At 43.2% G+C, this 22,572-nt stretch overlaps 1 protein-coding gene across 4 annotated transcripts in view; it reads right to left on the bottom strand.

Moving 5' to 3' along the window:
* KIAA1671 (KIAA1671 ortholog) overlaps window positions 1-22,572 on the bottom strand; it is an 899,111-nt gene that overhangs the window by 793,208 nt on the left and 83,331 nt on the right. Inside the window, exon 1 of one of the 4 annotated variants that reach the window (XM_085633360.1) lies at window positions 8,949-8,988. The exons of the other annotated variants lie outside the window; for them this stretch is intronic. The gene's annotated coding sequence lies outside the window, so the exon portion shown is untranslated. Of the gene's footprint in view, window positions 1-8,948; window positions 8,989-22,572 lie in introns of those variants that run through there. 4 annotated transcript variants of the gene reach the window in all.

Here is a 22,572-nt window from a genome sequence, read left to right as displayed (position 1 = left end):
AAATCGGAGTGCGTGCATCACAAGAAATTTGAAGCTTGACAAACAAAAATAAAAAAGGTGCACAGCACAAACTTTTTAGGGTGCAAACTGAATCCATCGAAATTGCTTCCAAGATCCGCACGAGATAACTAGTGCCCTCATCACAGACATAAAAAATTGCCAATATGTCTTTAATTCACCCTTCGAATGCAAGGATGCCACTGGAGAATGAACTTCAGCAACTTACATGTGTGCGCATCACAGCTTTGTTAAACTAAAATATGCGCTTCACAAACTTGCAAGTGTGAGCATCACTGAACACAAAATACTCCAAATTGAGAATACGCTATAGCTTTCCTCGTACAGGCCCCTAAACGTGCCACGAACTGTGCTAAGAGCGTAAGGCTGTTTTCAGATACACACAAAATGTCCGCCGACGCAAACCACTTCGTCCCAATTAAAGATGGATGCCTCTACGTACTGCACGATACGTTTCAATGATGTTGGGGTCCGCGTTCCTTCAACGTCAATATTGCACCCGTAACGACTTCAACAGTCAGATGGTCTTTCACAGGTACTTTATAGTAATAAAATGTACTTATAGGGTCACTGATGCACTGCACTGCAAACTCCATATGGATGGGAACAAAAGTGCCTGCACGAAAACGCTGTCATCAGTACCAGTAATACTGCAAACGCGCTGAATTCCTTTTCAGCGACAAAATGCTCCTCATCTATGCAGGTTCTCTCGGGGTGTCAGGGCGAAGGCAGCTCATCTCCAATTTTGTAATGATGGGCCGTAGACATTCAAATTAAGTATGTAGGATTTTATTCAGAAATACCCTGACACCAGAGCCATCCGTTCCGTAGGCAGCCTGCATCCAACAGCCTAATATCACAATACCATTGGCATTGGAGGACAGTATCCCTCCGGTAATACAAAATAGATCACATCTCAAAATGTAATTCAAACACAACCAATATATGAACATGCCTTTGAGAAAATGGGACACAACTATATCAAGAACAACTTGTGTTTAACTGCAGTAACCTGAATTGTTTTTTATATTCATCTCAAGTATCCTATACATGTATACAAAAACAAAACACACCCTTCTTTACTTAGCAAACCTTCAACATTATGAATAATGAAAAAAATAAATATCCCAAAAAAGCTGTCTGGAGAAGTCTCACTGGTTCTGAATTTTTTTTTCGTGTCTAATGTTCATAATTTGGTCCACTTACTATCTTTTTTTCAGGCAGTATCAGCAAAACAAACAAACCGGACTGGTTAATCAGTCACTCCAACGTGTCCTACCCTACTGTATTGTTTAATCTCACTGACGCATAATGACGAAGACACAGTAACTGGGTGAGGCAAGCAGCTTTAAATCAATGTGGTGGAAATTCTGTTTGAGCTACAACTTAAACTGCCACTCCCGCTACAGAAAACTATTTGTGGCTGGCAAGGTTGAAAAGGCCTTTCAGCCTAAATGCTCTTAAATAACCTACTCCCTATTAGAATTAAACAAAACTGTTATGTGGTTGGTCCAGGCAGAAGCTTATTGTATGTTAAACAATTCATGCATGTTGCCATACCTCCCAAGAGGGTAACGCCCAATAAATGAGGCTAATTTGGGAGTGGTCTTCACTCTTCGAACAACTGAAATTCCTCCTATTAACTTGAATGGGATCACTCGCCCTGAAAACCTTACTCATAGTTTCAGCTGCATTGATTTTAATATCCCCCCCCCACCCCACCCCCGCAAAACCAAACACCTTCACCTACTTTGAGGACTTAAAACGTTGAGCGGTATGGTCATACAGTTGCTGCAGACCCTTATTCAGCATCTTCTTGTAGGATTGCCATCTTGAGGGGGTCCAGGAGCTTTTATGTCTCGGTGACGAGGAGAGTTATGCTGGCTAGCTTAGTCATCTGGTGAGCCACCCAAGCTGGTAGGTCAAACCAAACAAAGCACGATCCACTGGTCCTCCAGGTTGAGGTTTGGGCACAAGGCTAAAAATCTTGTCTCCTTAAAAAAACGAATTTGTTACACAAACAGCAGCAAGGGCCAATAATATTTCTGAACACAATGGACTTCTACAGTCTTTGTATGAAACATGCATAATTGAAAGTATTCAAAGCTGCAAGGGCACTACTGACTGGATGACAGAAGTTTTAAGTGGCAAATGCAAGGCCACAACCTGATTCCGGAACATACGGACTATGCATGAAACAGCATATCTGAATCAAGTAGCATCTGAGAGGAGGCGCTACAACCTACACACCCTAGGGGTCAGCAACAATAGTTGGACAGGAACTGGCAGAATGACAACCACCACAGGAGAAATGGTACTGCACTCTAGAAGGGACGATGACCAACATCAAGAAGTACTAGCCATCATCCTTAGCAAAGGGACATGAAAATTACTAATTGGGTGGAAACCAGTCAGTCAACAGCCGACATTTAGACAGCCAGGTTAAAATGTAGTATCATCAATACCACCTTCATCCAGTATTGTGCTCCGACAAAAGATACAGAGGAAACCGTCAAGGACATATTCTACCAACACATGTAAGCTGAGCTTGTAGCTGTGCTGAACCACGACCTGACAATGGGAGACGTGAATGCTGAAGTGGGAAATGACACCACGAAAAATAGGATAGGAAGGTTGTGGAACAATGAACGACAATGGAGAAACACTGCTGGAATTGTGTGCCACAAATGATCTGGTCAGAGGAGGGTCTCCTTCCCCATACAGACATTCACAAACTAACTGTGTGCCCACCCAATCGTGAAAACAGAAACCAGATTGATCACCTGATAAGCGGCAGATGATCACTGCAAGACGTTAGAGGGAGGAGTGGAGCAGACGTTGGCAGTGATCACCATCTAGTGACTGGTTTAGTGAAGCTCCTGCTCAAAAACACAACATAAAACATCCGGATTACAGTATTTTGATGTGGAAATATTGCAGGACAAAAAGACTAATAAGGCTTTAGTGTTATAAAGCAAAAACAGGTTCCAACTCCTGGCAGACATAAAAGATCAGAGCGAGGCAGCTGCAGACGTATTCAACAAGAAATGGGAACAGGTCTCTTCAATATATGTGAAGAGCATTGAAACATGTCGGGGGACGAAACCAAGGAAGAGGAAAGACTGGATAAAACAAGACACATGGCAAGCTACTGAAGACAGGGTGACTCTTTGTCAAGCATTCAGAGACTAACTTTTGCCCTGTACTTCCAGATATTATTGAAAACAGATAATATGCATGAGTAAATATCAACTGGGAAAAATCTGAACTCTTGGCGATTACATCAAAAACCAAGCAATTGACCCATGAATAACCTATGAGATGGAGTGCACATTCCATAAAGTACTTCAAGGACAAAATAAGCCTAAGCCATGACACAGTACTAATAGAAAACAACGAAAAGGCATTTGAGCAGATGCAGGTGGAAAGGTGGATTTAGCTACCTGTCCACAGCGGGAAGAACTGCTCGTTAAAATAATTTTACTATTAAAACACCTTGTATATCACTTACAGTGCAAAATACGTTTTTCTCTAAACTAAGAAAGCCAATACTACAATGTGTAAACTCTGGATGGTTGGCAAAATATCCAGTTATGACTTTACTGTTCAAAACAGCTTTTTGGTACGAGATCTAGAGGTATGCTATTAATGAACAAGCACATTTCTCTGTATTCGTATACAGATGCTCCCTGCAATTCCTTCACAGAATCAAAAAACACCAGACTGATTGAGAAATATTAAAAAGTGGCCAAATTGAAGGGCCTAATTAGGCTGCAGAGGTGGACACTGTAACGAACAACTAGTTAAGGCATAGATTAGAGAAGAGAGTAGAATATTATCAGCCAAACAGACCAGCATTCTCCCCTGCAAAACAACCCTATCCTCCTGCTGACATTTAAGAAGACAGTGCAGACCATCTTAATGAGAGTTGAACTGCTAAATATAGGCCATAAAGCCTAAGGATGGAGGTATTGGTGAAGCTCCAGCTACAGATTGTCTGTATTACTACTGTACCCCTGCAAAAAAAGCTCTCTATGACTAGGGGACACAAGGTAAAGCACTTCAAATGTATGCATAGGCTATGCTAAACACAAGTGTATAGGATAGATTTGTCACACACACAGTCCTGCTTGCTTATGATGTTGACACGCACATGGGGACTGTATAAATTTAGACTGGCAGTGTGTTGAGCACATATTGGACACAGATTACTTTCATGATACCCAACATCGTACTATGTGCAATGCCGGACACTCCTACAACAGCACGGTTAGGATTCATAGTAGATGTACCTAAGAAATTTAGCAGCAGGGATGTGGAATTCCTATAGCCCGACGTCCAGGACATATTGTTTGGGGTCAAGGGCAATAAGTTTTCATGTGTATTTTGTCCTTGGGACAAGCAGGCCCAACCCCTTGCAGCTAAAACCCTTTGGCTGCCAGTTTGCAGTACCACATATTGGATCAGGGAAAGGGCAATGTCTGCAGTTAAGGTAATATTTTTGTCCATACGTTAATGCTGGTCAAACTTGTATTCATGGTTCATTAATTGAAAGCCTTTATTATTAGGGTGAGAGCTCTAAGTAAATGTTGTAAGCTCTGACTGCACTACTGATAGTGGTACCAGTATAAAAATGCGTACACACGTTTTCAAAGTTAAGCAATATGAGGCTATGTATAATTCTCCTAGAGTGCTGATTTGATGCACATGTTTTCAGAAGCTTGAAAGCAAGATTGATGATTCTTTGCTTTCAAAATAAAATATTCATAAAAAAATGACAGCAGAAAAAAACATTTCGCTAAACTACTGTAAAATTTCAGGTACCATTTCTTTGCAGCATTATTTAGTAACATGTGTTGATGCATGCTAGTATTTCCCAAAAATATTCATAATGGAAAATCAGTGTAACCAGTTTCAATAAGATTATGGGAAACAAAAATAAACGAGCATTGGCAAAGCCAGTAGGTCTGAAATTGGTGGTTAGATTTTTAGTTTTGTCAATGTATGTATGTATTGTTTTGGCAAGATTTTTGTAAAATCTTATTAATGTGGGAGCAGCAGGGCCCTCACCATTTTAACAAACACTGGCAAAATCAAAAAGAAATGGTCTCAAAAAGCCCACACTGTCACAGTAGTTACTAGCACCGAACAAAACTACTTTGTGTGCCGATATGCTCCTTGCGAAAGAGCAAAATTCTGTCACTCACAGTGAAGCCAGCCGAGACACAGAGAGACACAGAATTGTAATAAACGCAAAAGATCATGGTCAACGCCAGACCAAATTAGGGGCCCATCTATTAAAGAATGGCTCAAAAGTGCACCCATGGTATATGTCCTTGCATTAAGTGCAGCTATACAGCTTTCATGAATTCCCAAGAAGTAGGACAAGAAATAGTACTCCTAGAAAAACTTTATGAACTGCATTTTAGCATGAGCAAATATGCATGTGTAGATTTGCTCATGCGAAAATCTGAGTGTTTGCAAGTTCACTTTCCCTCCAACCACTTTTTACCCCAACTCTGGAAGAAGTTGTCAGGAGTAAATTTCCAACATTTCTCAGTATCGGAAAGGATTAGAGAAGAGTTGTTGAAAACCCTTAAAATATGCAAGTTAGTAGGTTTGCACAGACTCCAAAGGGCATTCTAACCCTGGAACTATGGCTTACCACTACCTCCAGCACCAGCATGTAGATCTGCGAAAACGTGGCAACATAAGGGGATTGCAAGTATTCAAACACTACTATGGTATGAGCCCTGGCATAATCAGATAGGCTGTATCAGAGATCTTATATAATGAGATTGCTGCCATAATTGATCACTGCACTGGTATTTTACTAACCTCTACTGGTCGTTTTCTATCAAGACGGTTAATTTGAGGCAGTTGCACAAGCAGAAAGCAATTCTGGTATTTTACGGACTTCTACTGGTTGTTTTCTATCAAGACAGTTTAATAGAAGCAGTTGAACAGACAAAAAAATTCCCTAAGCAAAGGCGGAAGCAGACCAGTCCTAGGGCTGATCTCCAGATCCCACAAAGTACAAACAACAGATCTTCCAAACAGCGCAAGTGCTGTCTAGGATCAACTTAGAAATGAGGCATAGAAGTAGCCTATATTTTACTTATATTGAACTCTTTATTCTTATTTTCCACCTACCGCCCTCTGCTTCATGACCAAATGCAATGGTAGAACCATTTTAGAGGGCATATACGTGCCGGCCTGAGTGAACATCAGAGGTCAACAACCTGGTCATTCAAAGAGCTAAAATACTGGGACATGGAGATTGAAACCTTGGACAGATGAAATACCTGAAAATTAAAGACCTAAATGTGAACAGTTGAAGAGTTTACATCATAGAGCTATTAAATCATCATGACAGCTTACGTTGGTATTACTCTCTCTCTGCAAACCATGCACTAGAGAATGCAATTGCCTCTAGGCATTTTGAGAGTCTGTAGTGATGGTGTATAAATCAGGAATCAGACAAAGCAGTAGGTTTAGAAGTGTATTCCAAGTAGAAGATAGAAGCATATGCAGAGATAAAACCCCACTAGGAGCAGCCAATTTCTTGCTCAGCCCAATTCCAACTGACTCCAAGAGTCCAGCATACCATCATTTCATTACATCACATGAATGTCAACATTCTACATGATAACTAGACTGGCTAAGCAGAAAGGCAAGACACTACAGAGTCCATGTGTTACATGTTTTTAATAGAACCAAATGTGGTTACAATGATTGCTTCATCATAATCAAAGGAAAACAACACTCTATTACCATCACAAAAAGCATCATACAATCATCACTAACATTGCATGGTCTAGGTGAGATCACCCACCCTTGCCTTTGATTTGCACAAGAAAAATATTAACCCTTTCACACTGAGCCCAAGACACTAGTCTCTTATTGAAGGTGGTGGAGGGAAAAGTTGCAGTCCATCCAGGTGATTTTCCAAGTAATGCACTGAAGATGAAATGGACTTCAAAATAACCCACTCATTAACCAGAATCTAGTGAATGTTTTAAAAAGAAAACAAAGGGGGGATAGGTATGACTGGATTTAGGAGACTCCAAACGCCTGCCTGGCTTTTGAATTAACGGATGACAAGGGAAAGAGAATTGGCATAGTCTAATATACATCCAGTGAAAGCAAACATGGTCAATCTTTTGCCCAACAAGGTTAGGTGGGGTAGAATGTACTTGCAAATTTTCATACGGTAACGGCACCCTGACATTGCCAATACAAGTTTACTTTTGTTAAGAACAATTTTGGTTAACAGAATATGCATATTTTATGCTGGTATTAAGCAGGTCTTCTCTTGGTTTAAACCTCGGGTGGACATTCTTCTCATTATGGTAATACCGGTTTATTATTAGAAACAGGAGAACATATCTTGACACACTTTTAGTAGATATTAGGTTGAATTTAGAGAAGTGTGACACAATAAAAACGTATTAAAGACTAGCTTAATACTAATAAGTTTGATGATTCAACAAAATAAATGCTCATTTTATGTTTGCCTGATTAAGATTTAACTTTTGCAGAACTGGTAATACCAACAGAAGCAAATTCACATGCAATATAATGCATAGCATAGTCAGCCCCATGTGGTAGGGTTTTGATTGTATACTCTTTACTACTGAGATCACAAGAGCGGAGCTAGGCTAGGTCACTCCTAACAGTGAAAAAGTCACTACAAAAATATTTATTTTCCCCCACAAAAAAATAAATAAATATGCATAATAGACAGATGTGTTAAATAAACGTGTGGGCCTATATAACACTTTACCAATGAAGTTTAGAACGTTGTGATAAAAGATGCTACTATACACAATTCAACAATACACTTTGTTGAAAAACTCGACAAAATAGAAGAATCCGATGGAATTCTAAACTAATGTTTTAACAGATCGTAGTTTTAACGAGTCAATTTAGCTGATTACAGCATTTTCCACCTGCAGCAGTTTTTACCCAAACAAAATGTGTGTGGTGTGTTTATGCGTAGAACATGCATGCTATTGTGGGGGGGGGGGGGGGGTGAGTGTTGCTTACTGCTGGTGCTAGGGCAACAGGACAAAAAATATAGCAAACTCAATTACTATCTTGCCAAAAAGTTAACAAAGATGTGCACCCGTTTACAATCGTTCGGATTTCGCCACTATTCAAACATGCAGCACAGAAAAAAATTCTAATCCAAATGAAATATTTAAGTTTAAAACCTCTTTTTTCTCTTTACTTTATTCCGCATATAATAAATAAACTACAAAACATTTCTTATCAAAAATGCACCACCGAGAAGCTATGGCAATAACACTGGGAGATGGTGTTGCAAAACTGTTACTCAATAAAAAAAAATCCTGTCTGGTAGGGCAGCTACAATACTGAGGGCAACGTCTTGCACCTTTTACAATTGTGCGAGTATTTCGTGCATCCAAGTTTAACAACCTGTTGTAACAAAACAGCCCATACGTCACGTCAAGTCAAGTGAACGGGATAAACGCTATCCACCTTGGATGAAACGTCAAATCTTTGTCAAACGAACCGCCATGTAGATTTATCACAAGGATGAATGTATAGGTACAACGTTTAAAGTGTAAACCAGAAAAGGAAAATCCGGGTCTGGTAAAATAAAATTCATACTTGAAAAATGCCTACATTGTTATAGACTCAATTATAGTATTTTCATTACTTGATTAAAAGGATTAAAGAACAAGGACACCTGTTTCCCCATAAACAAAAAACTGTAAAAGCCATCGACGGGAAAGTAAATACTTTCAGCTGAACTGCCAACTGTTTGTGAACACAAGTATCAAACAGCAGAGCGGACAGGTTGTTAGTAATCAGTGAATTTACCAGGCTGTCCCGCAAAGCTGTGACAATAACTCACATTTGAAGTTAGAGAAACAAACCCACCAATAACCCATACTAAGTACCTCATAGTTGTTTAAGATGGCCGGCGCTAAACATGAGACCGTAGTGCGCATGCCTCCGTTCCACGTAATGAGCCTAAAAGATTACGCAAGCGCTGGACTATAATGCTGCGTCGGACGTATTGTGGCATTCTCAAACAGGGATGGCTTGTTGGGAGTGTCGAACTTGACAACAAACTGCGTTGCCATGACAACTCGGAATACACCTCGGCGTGGTGCTCGATTTAAGAGGGGACATTGAGGTGTTCACCCCGCTACCAAGATGCAGACTTTAAACGGGGCGAAGGAACACGCACACGTTTTCACAGTGGAGAAGTGGATTTTTTTTTTTACAGCAATACAAATGGTACATTGTCATTCCTTTAAACGAGAGGTCAAATGGAGGTGAAGGGGTTATCTCTATGAGATGCCGGGCGAATGAAATTGAACTAAGAATCCTTGCTCATAATAGGCACGGAATATAGAAGTATGGGCAAATCTTAAAACCAGAGTTAGATTCCTGTGGTTCTTGCAGGGTGCTTGATGACTGCAGGGCTGCCCTGGGCCAAAGCAGGGGGCCCTCCTAAGAGGGCGGCCACCCTTAGTGCCACAGGATGGCACACAACGAGTCAGCCTCCCAGCGTTTGGGACCCTCGAGGGTCCCCCATGCCCACGTCACTTCCGGCCAGGAGGGGGTGGGGGTGAAGAGGTACATATACCTCTCCCGCCCACTGATCGCCCTCTTTTATGCTGCCTTGACACCGTTTGGGTCGTGCTGTCGGGTGGTTGTTTCAGCCGCGGTGGGGCACGGTCGGCCAAAGTTGTAAGCGAGGTGAGCGGCACCCATACCCCCCTGCCCCCTCCCCCGGGTCTCTCCACGCAGGCCATGCCCGGGTGAGACCTCCGCCTCGTTACAAGTTCCTGCAGGTGGAGTTGTGGCGAGGGGTTTGAATGGGGGCAGGGCAGGGGGGGTTCCAACTCCCCATCCGTCCGCCGCTTAGCCTTGCCCGGTCAGCCGTAGTATGAGGAGAAAGTTTCGCTCATCCTGCACGGACCCCCTTTCCCGCATCAGCGCGGGAAAGTGAGTACTTGTTCTCTCGACCGGGTATCTGGCCGGGCAACTGATTAGCTGGATTACATGGAGACGTGCTTTTGATGGCATTTGAGTGGTTTTGGGGCTCTTTGATTTTGGTGGGTTTCGGCAGCAATGCAGAGCGGGGAGCACTGGCGGAGCTCCGACGGTGGTGCGACTGTGGTGGTTGAAGTGAGCCCGCATTGGGAGGCCCCTCAGCCCTCACGGTGCAGTGGAGTCATTGGTGATTGTTGCTGAGAGTGTTTGTTGACATCGTGGGGGTTGCGCACCTGGTCGTACTTTGTACCCTTTTGTGTGACTTTGATGTTTCTGGACGAGGCTGTGTCTTGGGGTGCTTTCGACTATGTGGCTTTGATGAACCAGATCAATGGAGATTCCTCATTCTCTCACAATGAACGTTCCCTGGTCTCGTGCATTTTATGGCGCGGAATAAGCTATTGACCACATTTTATCGTGGCGGACATCCCGAATGTGGAAGAACAGGGCAGGGGAAAAGGTTCTCGATATGCAGAGGCTAGGATGGTAGCTGTAGGTATGCTAGGACATACTTCCGCTCCGAGGAAGGCACACAGGGTAATTGTAAAACATCCTGTTACATCTGTACTCTGTCTCTTTAAGTGCATGCATCAGTCAATCTGTATGGTAGCATGCGCTGCGTTATGATTCACATTATGTTCTATGTTCTGTAATGGAACGCAGTATGTTGGTTCCAGTGGAAGCCCAGTTGTACTGGAGGCTTTCATCTGGAAGCAACATACTGCTGTGCTGTGTTAAAATAAACACATTGAAGATTTCTTGGATTACTGCGTTTTAATATTGGCGACGAGGATGGGATAATCTCCTGTCAGTTTCAGCACGGGTACGGAGAGGGAAGAAACCCAGAAGTATCATATTTCTTTTTGTGGTGTGCTGCGTGTCTCAACCGCAAAAGAAGAAGAAAAGAATGACTAGTTTATCTTGCAGCATTGTACCTGGAGGAAGAAACTATTTTTTTTTTCACCTATGGGCTTTGGTCGGAAGTAATTGCAAGAGCAATTCTAGAAGAACTGAAGAGACCAGGTCTGTTTGAATATATACAATCCTACTGGCACCGAAGTCATTGAAGCGGAGAGGGCGCGAGCGCCGTATCCTAGCACCTTTGTCGAGAGCGTTGCTACAGAAGGTGCGTCGTCTCCTAGTGTACGAAGAAACGTCATTGAATCCTCAATCACGCAGAAACGTATGCGGCGCAAAAAACGCTGTAAGCGTCATCATCAGTTCCTAAGCAACTAATCGTTTCTTGGAAAGGAACGTCAGCGCGCAGTTTGCTTGGTGTAATGTATTTAGTGAAGCATTACGAGTGTTTTTAGGCACCGGCATTGGTAACGAGTACAGAGGACAGCACTGCGGTTTCGTTTGGCAGGGAAAGGATTCAGTATTCACGCTCTGGTAGGATTGGGTTGAAAGTTGTAGAAATTTTGTTGTGGGGCTATAAAGACAGTCTGTTTTTTTTTCTGTCAGCACATGTGGTATGAGCATTTTCGCACAATATGAAAAGACGTCATTAACATACTTGTGGAAAGGACATTTTGAAGGAAGTTAATTTTTAAGTCATTTACAAAGGAGAAAGGTGGAAAATTTCATTTGTATAAATGGAAAACATCGCGTGAGACACATAGTAAAATAGGTCTGGATTTGAGACATTTTATTAAAAAAAAAATCTTTTTATTGATTTTGTTGGTTTTGAGTTGTATTTAGCGAACTTTCTCAGAATTTTGATCTGGAATTCATCAACAGTGTAGTTTTGTTTGGTGTTTTGGTGGTGGGAAATACCATCCTAAAGAAGCAGGCAGTTTGACCCACCAGGAAAATTTTTACAAAATAAGGGAGATCTACCTTTGCCATGGACGAGGTGGAAGGAAGAATTTTTAACGTATATGAAGGCTATTGATGGTGAAAGAATGGGAGCAGAGAGGAAAAAGAGCATATTACTTCATTGTTTAGGGTCAGAAGGACAAGATATTTTCAGAGCTTTAACACAAGTCACAACAAAAGTTGGGGAAGAAAATCTGAACGTGTATAATGAAGCTTTGTAAAGACTTGAGAAGCGATTCAAACCAACTACCAGCATTGCTTTGAACAGATTCAAATTCTATACTAGGGCACACAAAAAAGAAGAATCTTTTGATGATTTTTTAACAGCATTAAGATCATTATGTGTGCATTGTAAATTCGGTATGATGGCAGATGAAATGATTAGGGACCAGATTATTGTTCATGTAAGAAACAAAAAGGTACAAGAAAATTTATGGGTGATGGGTAATCCTAGTTTGACGGAAGCAATAGCTAATGCAAAAGCAGTGGAACAATCTGAGAGCTGGATGCAAACAGTTAGACAAAGTACGAAGAAGAATGAGTGTGTGGAAGAGGTATGTGTTTTAAAGAACAATTTAGGAAATAGTACACAGGCACAAAGCAACAAGCTGGAAGTTAGTCAAAAGAAGACTATAAGCAACAGATACAACAGTGGAAATGCGTTTAGAGGTAATGTGAATGTTGGAGGTCAAAGTGTGTGTTTCAGATGTGGGTATAAAACACATTTAGCAACTTTCACAGGGTGTCCTGCAATTAATAGACAATGCAGGAAGTGTGGTAGGTTTGGTCATTTTAGTAATGTTTGCAGAGATAACAGAAGGAATAATTCGTTCAATGCATCTGCAAGGCAAATTTCGACAGTGAGTGGAACAGAAAATATCATTAATGATTTTCAAAGGGATGAAAATGTTGTGACTTCAGAATGCGAGAGAGGATTTGTTGTGTCTATTGTTGGTAAGAGTGTTTGTGAGTACAACGAGAAGTTGTTAGTGTCTCCTAAGTGTACGGTTTGTGTTTTAGGTGTTGAGCTACAACTCATGGCTGATTCAGGATCACCATGGACGATAATTACAAAAGAGTACTTCAAAGAGAAATTGGAAGAAGTTTGTAAAAAAGAGAAGTTACATGCTAGTGATGTCATTGCTGAGAGTTTTGATGGAACAATAATTGAAATGGAAGGTTTTTTCTGTGTTTCTTTGTGGTTTAAAGAAAGGTGTGCAGAAATAAAATTGTATATTGCTGTGAAAGGAGTAAACGTTCTTGGTTGGCGTGACCAATGGAAATTAGGAATTATTTTAAATCCACGTGCTACAGAACCAGTAGTTTTAGGAAGTGATTTTATTAAAGGAAATGTGGCTGTTTTAGACCATAGTGTCAGAGTGAAGAATTTAGTTAGTAAATACAGTAATGTATTCAGTGACAAGTTGGGGAAATTAAAAGATTTCGAGCATAGAATCGTTTTGAAAAGTGATGCATGTCCCGTTGTACAAAGATTGAGAGGTGTTCCTATTAATGTTCGAGAGGAACTCAGGGATAAGTTGAAAGAACTCACTGATGAAGGTGTCATTGAGGAAATTGAATCGTCTGAATGGGTTTCACCCATAGTTTTAGTACGGAAGTCGGATAAGAATTTGAGAGTGTGTGTGGACCTCAGAGCATTAAATTCGAACATTGTGATTCATTGTCATCCTCTTCCAAATATCAACGAAGTTGTATCTATGTTGGAAGGTGCAAAAATATTTTCAACTTTAGATTTAAGGTCTGCGTACCACCAGATAAGTCTGTCTGAAGAATCAAAAAATCTCACGGCATTTATAACTCCTCAAGGACTTTACCGCTATACAAGGATGCCGTTTGGGTTGGCATCGGCAGCAGCTGTGTTTCAAAGGATTATGTTTAAAATTTTTAGAGATGTTGATCATTTTGTAAAGTGATTCCAAGACGACATCTTAATTTTTTCAGAAAATGAGGTAGAACACAATGAACATCTCAGGGAAGTTTGTGGAAGGTTAGAGAAGAATGGTCTGACTCTGAAAGAAAACAAATGCAAGTTGTATAGGAAATCTGTGGAGTATTTAGGTCACACGTTGTCAGGTGATGGTGTGGTGCCAAAAAAATCTAATGTAGATGCCATCATTAATGCCCCAGCTCCTACAAACAAAGACCAATTGTTAAGTTTTGCGGGGATGTGTGAATGCTACAGTAAATTTGTTAGTAATTTTGCTTGTAAGATGGAGCCTTTGAGAGAGTTACTTAGAAAAAATGCAGTGTACATTTGGAGTGGGAACCAACAGAAAGCTTTTGAAAGCATTAAAAAAGAGATTGTGTGTGCTCCCACTTTGTAACCCTTTTGTGTTAAAAAAGATTGCATCATTACAGTAGATGCAAGTTTGTATGGTGTTGGTGGAGTACTTTCACAGAAATATGGTAGGAAGAGTGGAATGTTGCTTTTGCGTCAAGAACGTTAAATGAAACAGAGAGGAAATATGCGGTAATCGAAAGGGAGTTACTCGCTTGTGTGTGGGCCATTGAGCATTTCAAATTATATGTTTGGGGTAACAAGTTCACTTTAAGAACAGATCACATTCCCTTAGTAAATATTCTTTCATCTGGTGGAGGGTGGAATTCGACCGCTAGAATTGCTAGACTTGCTTCTAGACTTCAGGAATATAATTTCAACACAGAATATGTTCCAGGGAAGAAAAATGTAACAGCTGATTTTCTTTCAAGATTACCGTGTGTTCAAGGGGGTGTGAATGTTGTTACTGAAAGTGATTTTGATCTTGCTATTAGTGATATTATTCCTGCACAATTTCAAGAAATTAGTGAAGCATTTTGGGAAGAGTGTGTTGCAAAAGACAAGGATTGGTTAGAAATTAAAAAATACGTTATGGAAGGTTGGCCAAAGAAGGATCAGATTAGACCCGAGTTGCTATCATTTTTCAAAGTTGCAGGTGAACTAGGATGTGAAGGAGATTTTCTTTTCAAGAACTATAAGTGTATTCCTCCTAAAGTAATGCAAGAAGTTATTCTTAAATTAGCTCATAAGACGCATCCTGGGATTTCATCCATGAAACGTCTTATCAGGAATTTCTTTTGGTTGCCTGGCATGGATAAATTGATTGACAGAGTAGTCAGATTGTGATTTGTGTGTTTCTAGTGAAAGAATGCTTTGTACTAAAACTCCTCCTCTAAGAATGGTAGAATGGCCAAAGGAACCTTGGCAAAAATTAGCATTGGATATTTCAGGTCCTTTTAGCATGCTTCCAGAGAAATGTAGGTTCGCATTAGTTTTAGTAGATTATCACTCTAAGTGGCCGGAAGTAAAATTTGTAAATAAGATTACGACAGAGGTTGTGTTAAATTTTTTGAGTGAAATTTTTGCACGGGAAGGGTGTCCGTCGTATCTTGTCACTGACAATGGAGTACAATTTACTTCTTCAGTTATGAAACTTTTTGTGAGGGAGTGTGGCATAAAACATGTTTTAACGTCTCTTTATGGTCCACATGAGAATGGACAGGTTGAGAGGTTCAACAGAGTTTTGAAGGATTATATAGTGGAGTCTGTGAAACTTGGGGGAGACTGGTTAAGTAGAGTGAGGGAGAGGTTATGGCTATATAGAATCACTCCTCATTCAACAACTGAAGTCAGTCCTTTCAAATTATTGAAAGGAAGAGAACCAGCTTCTAAAATTTGCCCTTGGTGGTTTCGTCAAAAGTGCGTCAAGCAACAGATGAGTAGCGAATGTGTTAATGACATTGCGGTTAAAGTGGGGATCAAACAACAGAAAACTTGTTCTTGGTTTGATAAAAAGTGGAAAACTCATGTGCCTTCTTTTCATGTTGGGGATTGGGTCAGAATTTTAAAACCTGGCATCATCAGTAAGGGTGTTAACAAATTTGGTAAGCCGATTCAAATTAAGAGAGTTTTTAGAAATTCTGTGGCCACTCAAGATGGAAAGATTTGGAATGTTAGAAGAGTGGCAAAGTGTCCATCCAATTTACGAAGTTTTGTTCCTACAGATTCAACTAATGAAACTGATGTTGATGTTGGTATTTGTAGTGAGTCTGATAAAGCTAATGCAAATATGTCCAGCTTTCCTAATGTTAGAACTTCTAACCGTGTGAAATATTTTCCAAAGAAATTGTATGATTATGTCTAGGTGTATTTTCTGTTTTCATTTTTGGTGCAGTTTATGTTTGTTATTTTGTTGTATTTTATTCACTGTTATTCTACTTGGATGAGGGAGATGTGTTACATATGTACTCTGTCTCTTTAAGTGCATGCATCAGTCAATCTGTATGGTAGCATGCGCTGTGTTATGATTCACATTATGTTCTATGTTCTGTAATGGAACGCAGTATGTTGGTTCCAGTGGAAGCCCAGTTGCACTGGAGGCTTTCATCTGGAAGCAACATACTGCCGTGCTGTGTTAAAATAAACACATTGAAGATTTCTTGGATTACTGCGTTTTAATACATCCCTTTACTGAGGGATAGTGCAGATTACTGGTGCATGACCCCTCCAGCACATCGACCACCCCCTGCCGGACTCTGGTGTGAGGCCCAGGGGAGAAGTTGCCCTGTTCCTGGGCATGCTGGGGGGACAGGACTCTGGGCCGGGTGGCTATAGGCCTGGTCGGACGCGCGCGCGCTCCTCGAGTCTACGCGCATAGTAGGCACACTCTCCGAAAGTCACTGTGGCCTAATGTTTACGGTCTGACTCTTACCCTCAAGGTTAGTGTTTAATTCTTCATGTTGCCTTGGACCGGTTTCTTCATTGATAGGGTGGGCAGTGGTAATTCATTTGACTAAGGTTTTATTTTTCGAGCTTCCCTTTTTGTGCCGAGGGCCGGGACCGGTCTGAGGCTTCGGGGGTTGTCCTGTTTCCTCCACCCCTTATCTCACGGACTGCAGCAGGTCATTCGTGGCCCGCTGTGCCTCGTGCACAGACAGACAGACTGCCTTCGCCCGGCCATCTTCAGGGTGGCCACCTTACTCCATGTTATAGTGAAAGACTCTGTTTCATTCTGGAATAGTGTGTGGCAAACCAGTGCATTATGGGTGATGTAGTCTTGACAGTCTTCCATCACTGTGATTAGTACTAACTCAATGATTTGTGAGTATTATGCCGCCAGAGCTGGAATCATTCTATGAGATGCATCAAGTTGTTTTCCAAACCACCATTGCAGGGACGCCCAACGTAGGTACAAGAAGCCTGGTCCATACCAGATACTGAGAATACCCACTGCCTATGTAAATGCACTCCATGTATACAGATTGTACGTATAGTTATGTTACTTGACTATCCTGAACGTCTTAATACTTTTTCAGTGTAAATTTTCAGGTTAGCGTCTACGTTGAATAAAAGGTGCACAACTTTTATTACTCTAATTAAACAAGTCGGACCTCAAAAATTAAGCCATATCAAATAGTGAGTGGGTGGAAAGCCTAATGGGGCAAGACTTTGTAATTTAGGTCGGTTTTTTGATCTTTGAAAGGAATAAGGTGACGAGTCACGCATGTAGGACAGATTCATTTGAACAGTGGTAATTGTCCGTTGACGGTCACGCTGCTGTTTTCAGCGAATTTCAGAGATTGTCGCTGGTCTATCATTCCAATGTGCTTCATTGGTGCCGCTGTTAGGATAATGGGAGGCCAGGGCGAGCATTATAGACGGGAGCAGCAGGAGTAAGTTAAGGTCATAGAGTATTTACAGGTGGGAGAGAGAGAACGAGTATATGTGGCAAATTAGTACAACACCGTTTTCATAACCTCTTCACCAGAGATGATCTGTACGGGTTTTGGGACACAATTCTCAGAGTTCAGCCACGTTGTGGCTACCGGGTGGCATTGGCCCTCAGTAACTTTCTCACTGGGGTTTTTGACTTACCTCCACTGGTGACTGCGTGGGAATGTCCGTGCATGTTTGCTATTCCTTTGAGTCGAAGCGTTCGAAGGTAGAGTTGCATGGGGCTGGCCCAGAAGTTCCGGTGCTCCACGTTGAGAAGGTTTAGCAGAGATTGGGCATCAGGAGGGTGTAGAAGCTGCACCCTAGTCCCTGCGTGAAGACAATTGTACGCACCACCTAGGTGATCTGCATATGCCTAAGTTGGACATGAAGTACTTCGGATATGCACCCTGCTACAAGTGTTAGAAGGGTGCCCTGCAGATTGAGTTGATGCATAATGTGTTTTGCTAAGGACAGTTCCACCAGTAACTACTTGGTTGTGCTAACTGATATGTAGGACGGTGGCCCGATGGACCTAGTGATTTATGTATTACCTTGGAAGTCATGACGAGGTTTGGTAGCACAGTGCAAGATAGGCAGTTGGAGCTAAGTTCCATCTTTTATGGAGGAGAATTTAAATAACAGTGTATGGAGTCTCTTCTGTGGTGCGCATAGCTTGCTACTGTGGGTGTGCGGTTGGCACATAGAATTTCACTGCCTCTGGGATAAGCCCAAAGGCTCTGCCTAGCTCCACAGGGGGTTTAGCAAGCGTTAGCTTAGTGTGTACTCCCTTCGCATGACTGAGTGGTGAGTTCGGCCAGGATTAGGTGCATATCGCAGCCAACCCCTAACGCCATTTATAATATTGGTAGAGAATGCCTAGGAGTAGTTTACAGTCCATTCGCAACCGGCCCACAGGGCGAAGGTTTTAGGCCACTTGGCTTGTGGTGGGCTCTTGCCTGGTTGAAGAGCCAACGTCAGGCAAGGATGTCTTGTGATTTCACCGCACTGGGAGGTCCCGGTCACGAGCTGATTGTATCAGGGTGAGCTGGCTGGGGGTCAGGGAGCCCGATGCATCAGAAGCACGGAGCAGCTTTCAGCCAGGTGGGTATGGTAGATATCGGAGGCAAGGGGCATCAGTTAGACTAGAGCCTTGCTCAGATGTACCGCCTTCGGTGATTGGAGTTCTGCTGGAACCGCTTTTTCAATGGAAGCCATTGTCTAGCGGGTTGCTCGGAGCGGAGTATTTGCGGGCTTAATTAACATTATCAGCTGCCAGTTCAAACGTGCATCTTTCACTAATTTTATACAAGGAAGATCACAAGAACTAGTTCCCAGGCTCCTGTAGAAGGTGCGTATGAAGGTTGGGGTAACCTGGCAAGGGAACTGTGCCATGTGTGGTAGGTAGCTTGTGTCGCTCGGTTTTGGGCATGAGCACGTCTTGTCGCCGGTGGTCGGTAAAGTTGGTGGCCTGTGCTCCCAGCAGTCTTGTTTGGTGCGCACATTTTAGGTTTACATTGGTTGGTGATTACATTAACCTTTCACTTGCGGTCAGAGAAAGTAGACAATCAGGTTGGATACAGTGCATGATCTGGGACACTGGGCAGTAAGCCGGCAAACATGAAGTGCATACATCGTCATCCGGAAGGGGGATGCAGATGTGTCAGTTCTGTTTGGACAAATGCTCCGGTAGTAAAAGAGCTCTGTGGGTTAGGCGTGCACGGCAAGGATCTGGGGGTAACCAGCATTGGTTTGCTTCCTGGGTTTGTAAAGTTGATCAGATGGGCCAAGCTGTGCTGCTAAGCACCGTGCATTATCTATAGGTCACAGTTTTTGAATACTAGCACAGGCCCTATGCACAGTTACTATTAGGTTCTGATTCCTCTACTCCTGCACAACATCACATATTTGTACATCCAGGACACATGTTATATGTTCCACCGACCCCGATGAGAGGTAACCATACATCTTCAGCGATGTAAATCATTATGGGTCAAGAGGGGCGAGTAGTGGGTGCAACAAGACACCTGTAGCAGGGAGTGTTGGTGAGGAAATAGGACTTGTAGGTCCCGCTGGGTGCCTGCCACCTGGCCACTGCAGGTTGTTGATCTCTAAGGGCTTAGTAGGGGTCATGACAAAATAAACCTGGGCTGATTAACATGCGGGGGGTAGTGGTGGTGGTGGTCCCTACGTCATTTCACAGTATTCCACCGGGCGGGTCTGTCTAACGATCATCTTCAAGGGCTTTAATTTTCAGCCTCTCTTGTCTCTGCCATACAGTGAGTAGGTTAGCCTTGGATTTAATTAGTGCTCCAATGGCCCTCTAATGCTATATTACAGCAGCTAGTTTACTGTTTTTTGGACCATCATTAGCACCAGCAGCGGTGCACATGGGTAGCAGTAAAGCTTTCTTTTATTTCACCTGGGATTGGGGCTGGCAATGTCCTCAAACATAGCAGCCAGATACTGAATAGGCAAAGTCTTACCTGTGATTGGGCAACGCGCACCCAGCAGTAAAGCTAGCTAAGTTTCAGCATAATCCTGGTATACCGTCAGTGAAAAACGTAAGGTTATGGGCTACACACGAATGGGCACTTTCTGTCAGCTGGGGCGTGAGTGTGCCATTCCCAAGAGGGTGCGGGTTGCCTTGATAGTACTGATATAGAGGGGATGGAGCACCAATACGGACAACCACCAGAGCACATTTTGCAGTCATAGTTAAGGTTAAATTGACTAAATTGATTGCATGTTACCAGTTGCTTCAGTTAAGCGAATTTTCCTTGGGAGCGGTCAGTGAACATTGGGACTGCAATTTGTGGTCAGCCGGTTGGCAGGCCTTTTAGATGTGTGTTTCCAACTCAGGCATGTCCAAGAATGGGATAAGGTGCCTGAAGTCTGCCCTGGGATACAAGTTCACAGGCATGTGCAGCGGCAGAACTGGAGCGCACCATGCAGGTGGGATGATGGGAATCCCAAGGTTTTATAGGTACTGATGTCGATGGGCACCCAGGGGAGTGGCCGGATTGACAGGTTAAGTGAATCATGTACAGGCGAACTTTGAGTTGTCCAAAGGCACCAGAGGTGTTGGGGTGCAGTGTTATTGTGCAACTAGGTGCAAGCTGGATTAGTTGTTTAATATGGCGTGCAGTGCTCATTAAAGGACGCTAGCAACCAAGCATTTCTTTATTTTGCCAGGATCTAAGGTCTGGGCTAGGGCCGTCCATGCGTCCAGTGAGTGGCGCTAATAGGGCGGAATCTGGAGGCATGGGTTTTTCCACCACTTACTTAACTTGGTTGGGGGTCCCAGGCATGCGCGAGCACAGCTTGCGGTAGAAGCTGCGGCACACTACCGAGATAATTTGAGGGGGGGTCCCAGGCATTCGCTGGAACAGCTTGCTGTAGAAGCTGTGACAGTCTGGGGGGGGGGGGGGGGGGGGTGTTCTCTCTTCCCATCATTTTGGTCATACACTGGGGAGGCATGAGCTGACTTCCCTGGGTAGGAAGGCACTGCTGTAAAAATTTGAAGTCCTCCGTGCGTAAGATGAGCAGCTGATTGGGGGGCAGATGAGTTATAGGGGTCAGGGATAACCCCTCGTTTAGCATGGCGAGGAGCCCGGCCAGGGGAGGCCAGGAATCCTCGCGCAGAAAAGTTAACAGTGCCATGTGGAAAATTCACTGTACAGAGGTGGTCTAGCTTTATCAAGCATGGGTTTTGCATGCCAAGTACACAGGGTGTTTTGATTAAGAGGGGTTTCACCTGGCCAGAGTGAACAGGGACCTCTTACCTGGGGATGGCCTGGGAATCAGCAGGATATAGGTAAAGATGCCTACCTTGGTGGGGGGCCCTGGGGTGACGGTGGCCACACCCAGTGCTGTGGCGGAGTTACAGGGCGATCCAGAGGCTGTAAGGTACAGAAGGGTACCCTCTGCAGGAGCACAGTACGGGTGCTAAAGCCAAATATCCCCAAGGAGGTCCTCGCGTTGGACCCTGGAGGAGCGACGGCGCCCCGTTAGTCCTAAGGGCGGTTGTGGACCTGAGCAACCGGGGGTTGCCTGCAACGCTCCGCCCCCCCCTTAGATGGGGGGGCATGAGTAAGGGGGTGGACTGGTGGTCCACCGGTGGGGAGGGGAGGGGGGGGGCTATCCCCTCCCCCAAATCTAACAAACACCGGTTGGCTTAGGCCATGGTGTATTTTGGCTCTACAGGTGGGCAGGCGGTGACGGGCTGCCTGCCCTGGGATCGGCTTAAGATAACCCACCATGTTGGCATATTTGTTATGCAAATAAACCTGCAGCAATTTTCTCCACTAAGAATGTATCTTGTCTGATTATTTCTCCAAGTTATTGCTGTGGAAGGGATGGGGAGTGTTGCCGATATTGGCACTATGACCAATTGCAGGGCTGCCCCCGGCCCACGAAGGGGGCCCTCCTAAGAGGGCGGCCCCCCTTAGTGCCACAGGATGGCACACAACAGTCAGCCTTCCAGTGTTGGGGACCCTCCAGGGTCAACCTGGCACACGTCACTTCCGGGCAAGAGGGGGCGGGAGGTGAGGTACTTATACCTATCCAGCCCACTGCTCGCCCTCTTTCTCTTGCTGCCCCGACGCCGTTAGATAACCCACCATGTTGGAATATTTGTTATGCAAATAAACCTGCAGCAATTTTCTCCACTAAGAATGTGTCTTGTCTGATTATTTATCCAAAGTATTGCTGTGGGAGGTATGGGGAGTGTTGCCGATATTGGCACTGATTATCGTGCCTTTATGTGGGTCTTCTGTTCGTGCACCCAGACATCTCAAAACAAGAAACTCAAAAACATAAAAACAAACCAGACCTATCGACTTCGTCAACGCTTGTTAACTGGATCAGATAACTGAACAAGGATTTTGTTGCAGATAAATAGAAGGTAAAATGTTTTATTTCTCAAAATATGAGACTAAACAGTACTGAGGTTTGTGAAACAGGCAGTG

The sequence above is a fragment of the Triturus cristatus genome, chromosome 11 (genome assembly GCF_964204655.1).
Source record: "Triturus cristatus chromosome 11, aTriCri1.1, whole genome shotgun sequence".
Classification (NCBI taxonomy): Eukaryota; Metazoa; Chordata; class Amphibia; order Caudata; family Salamandridae; genus Triturus; species Triturus cristatus.
The sequence above is the reverse complement of the archived record's forward strand: the minus strand, read 5'-3'. Positions and strand labels throughout refer to the sequence as shown.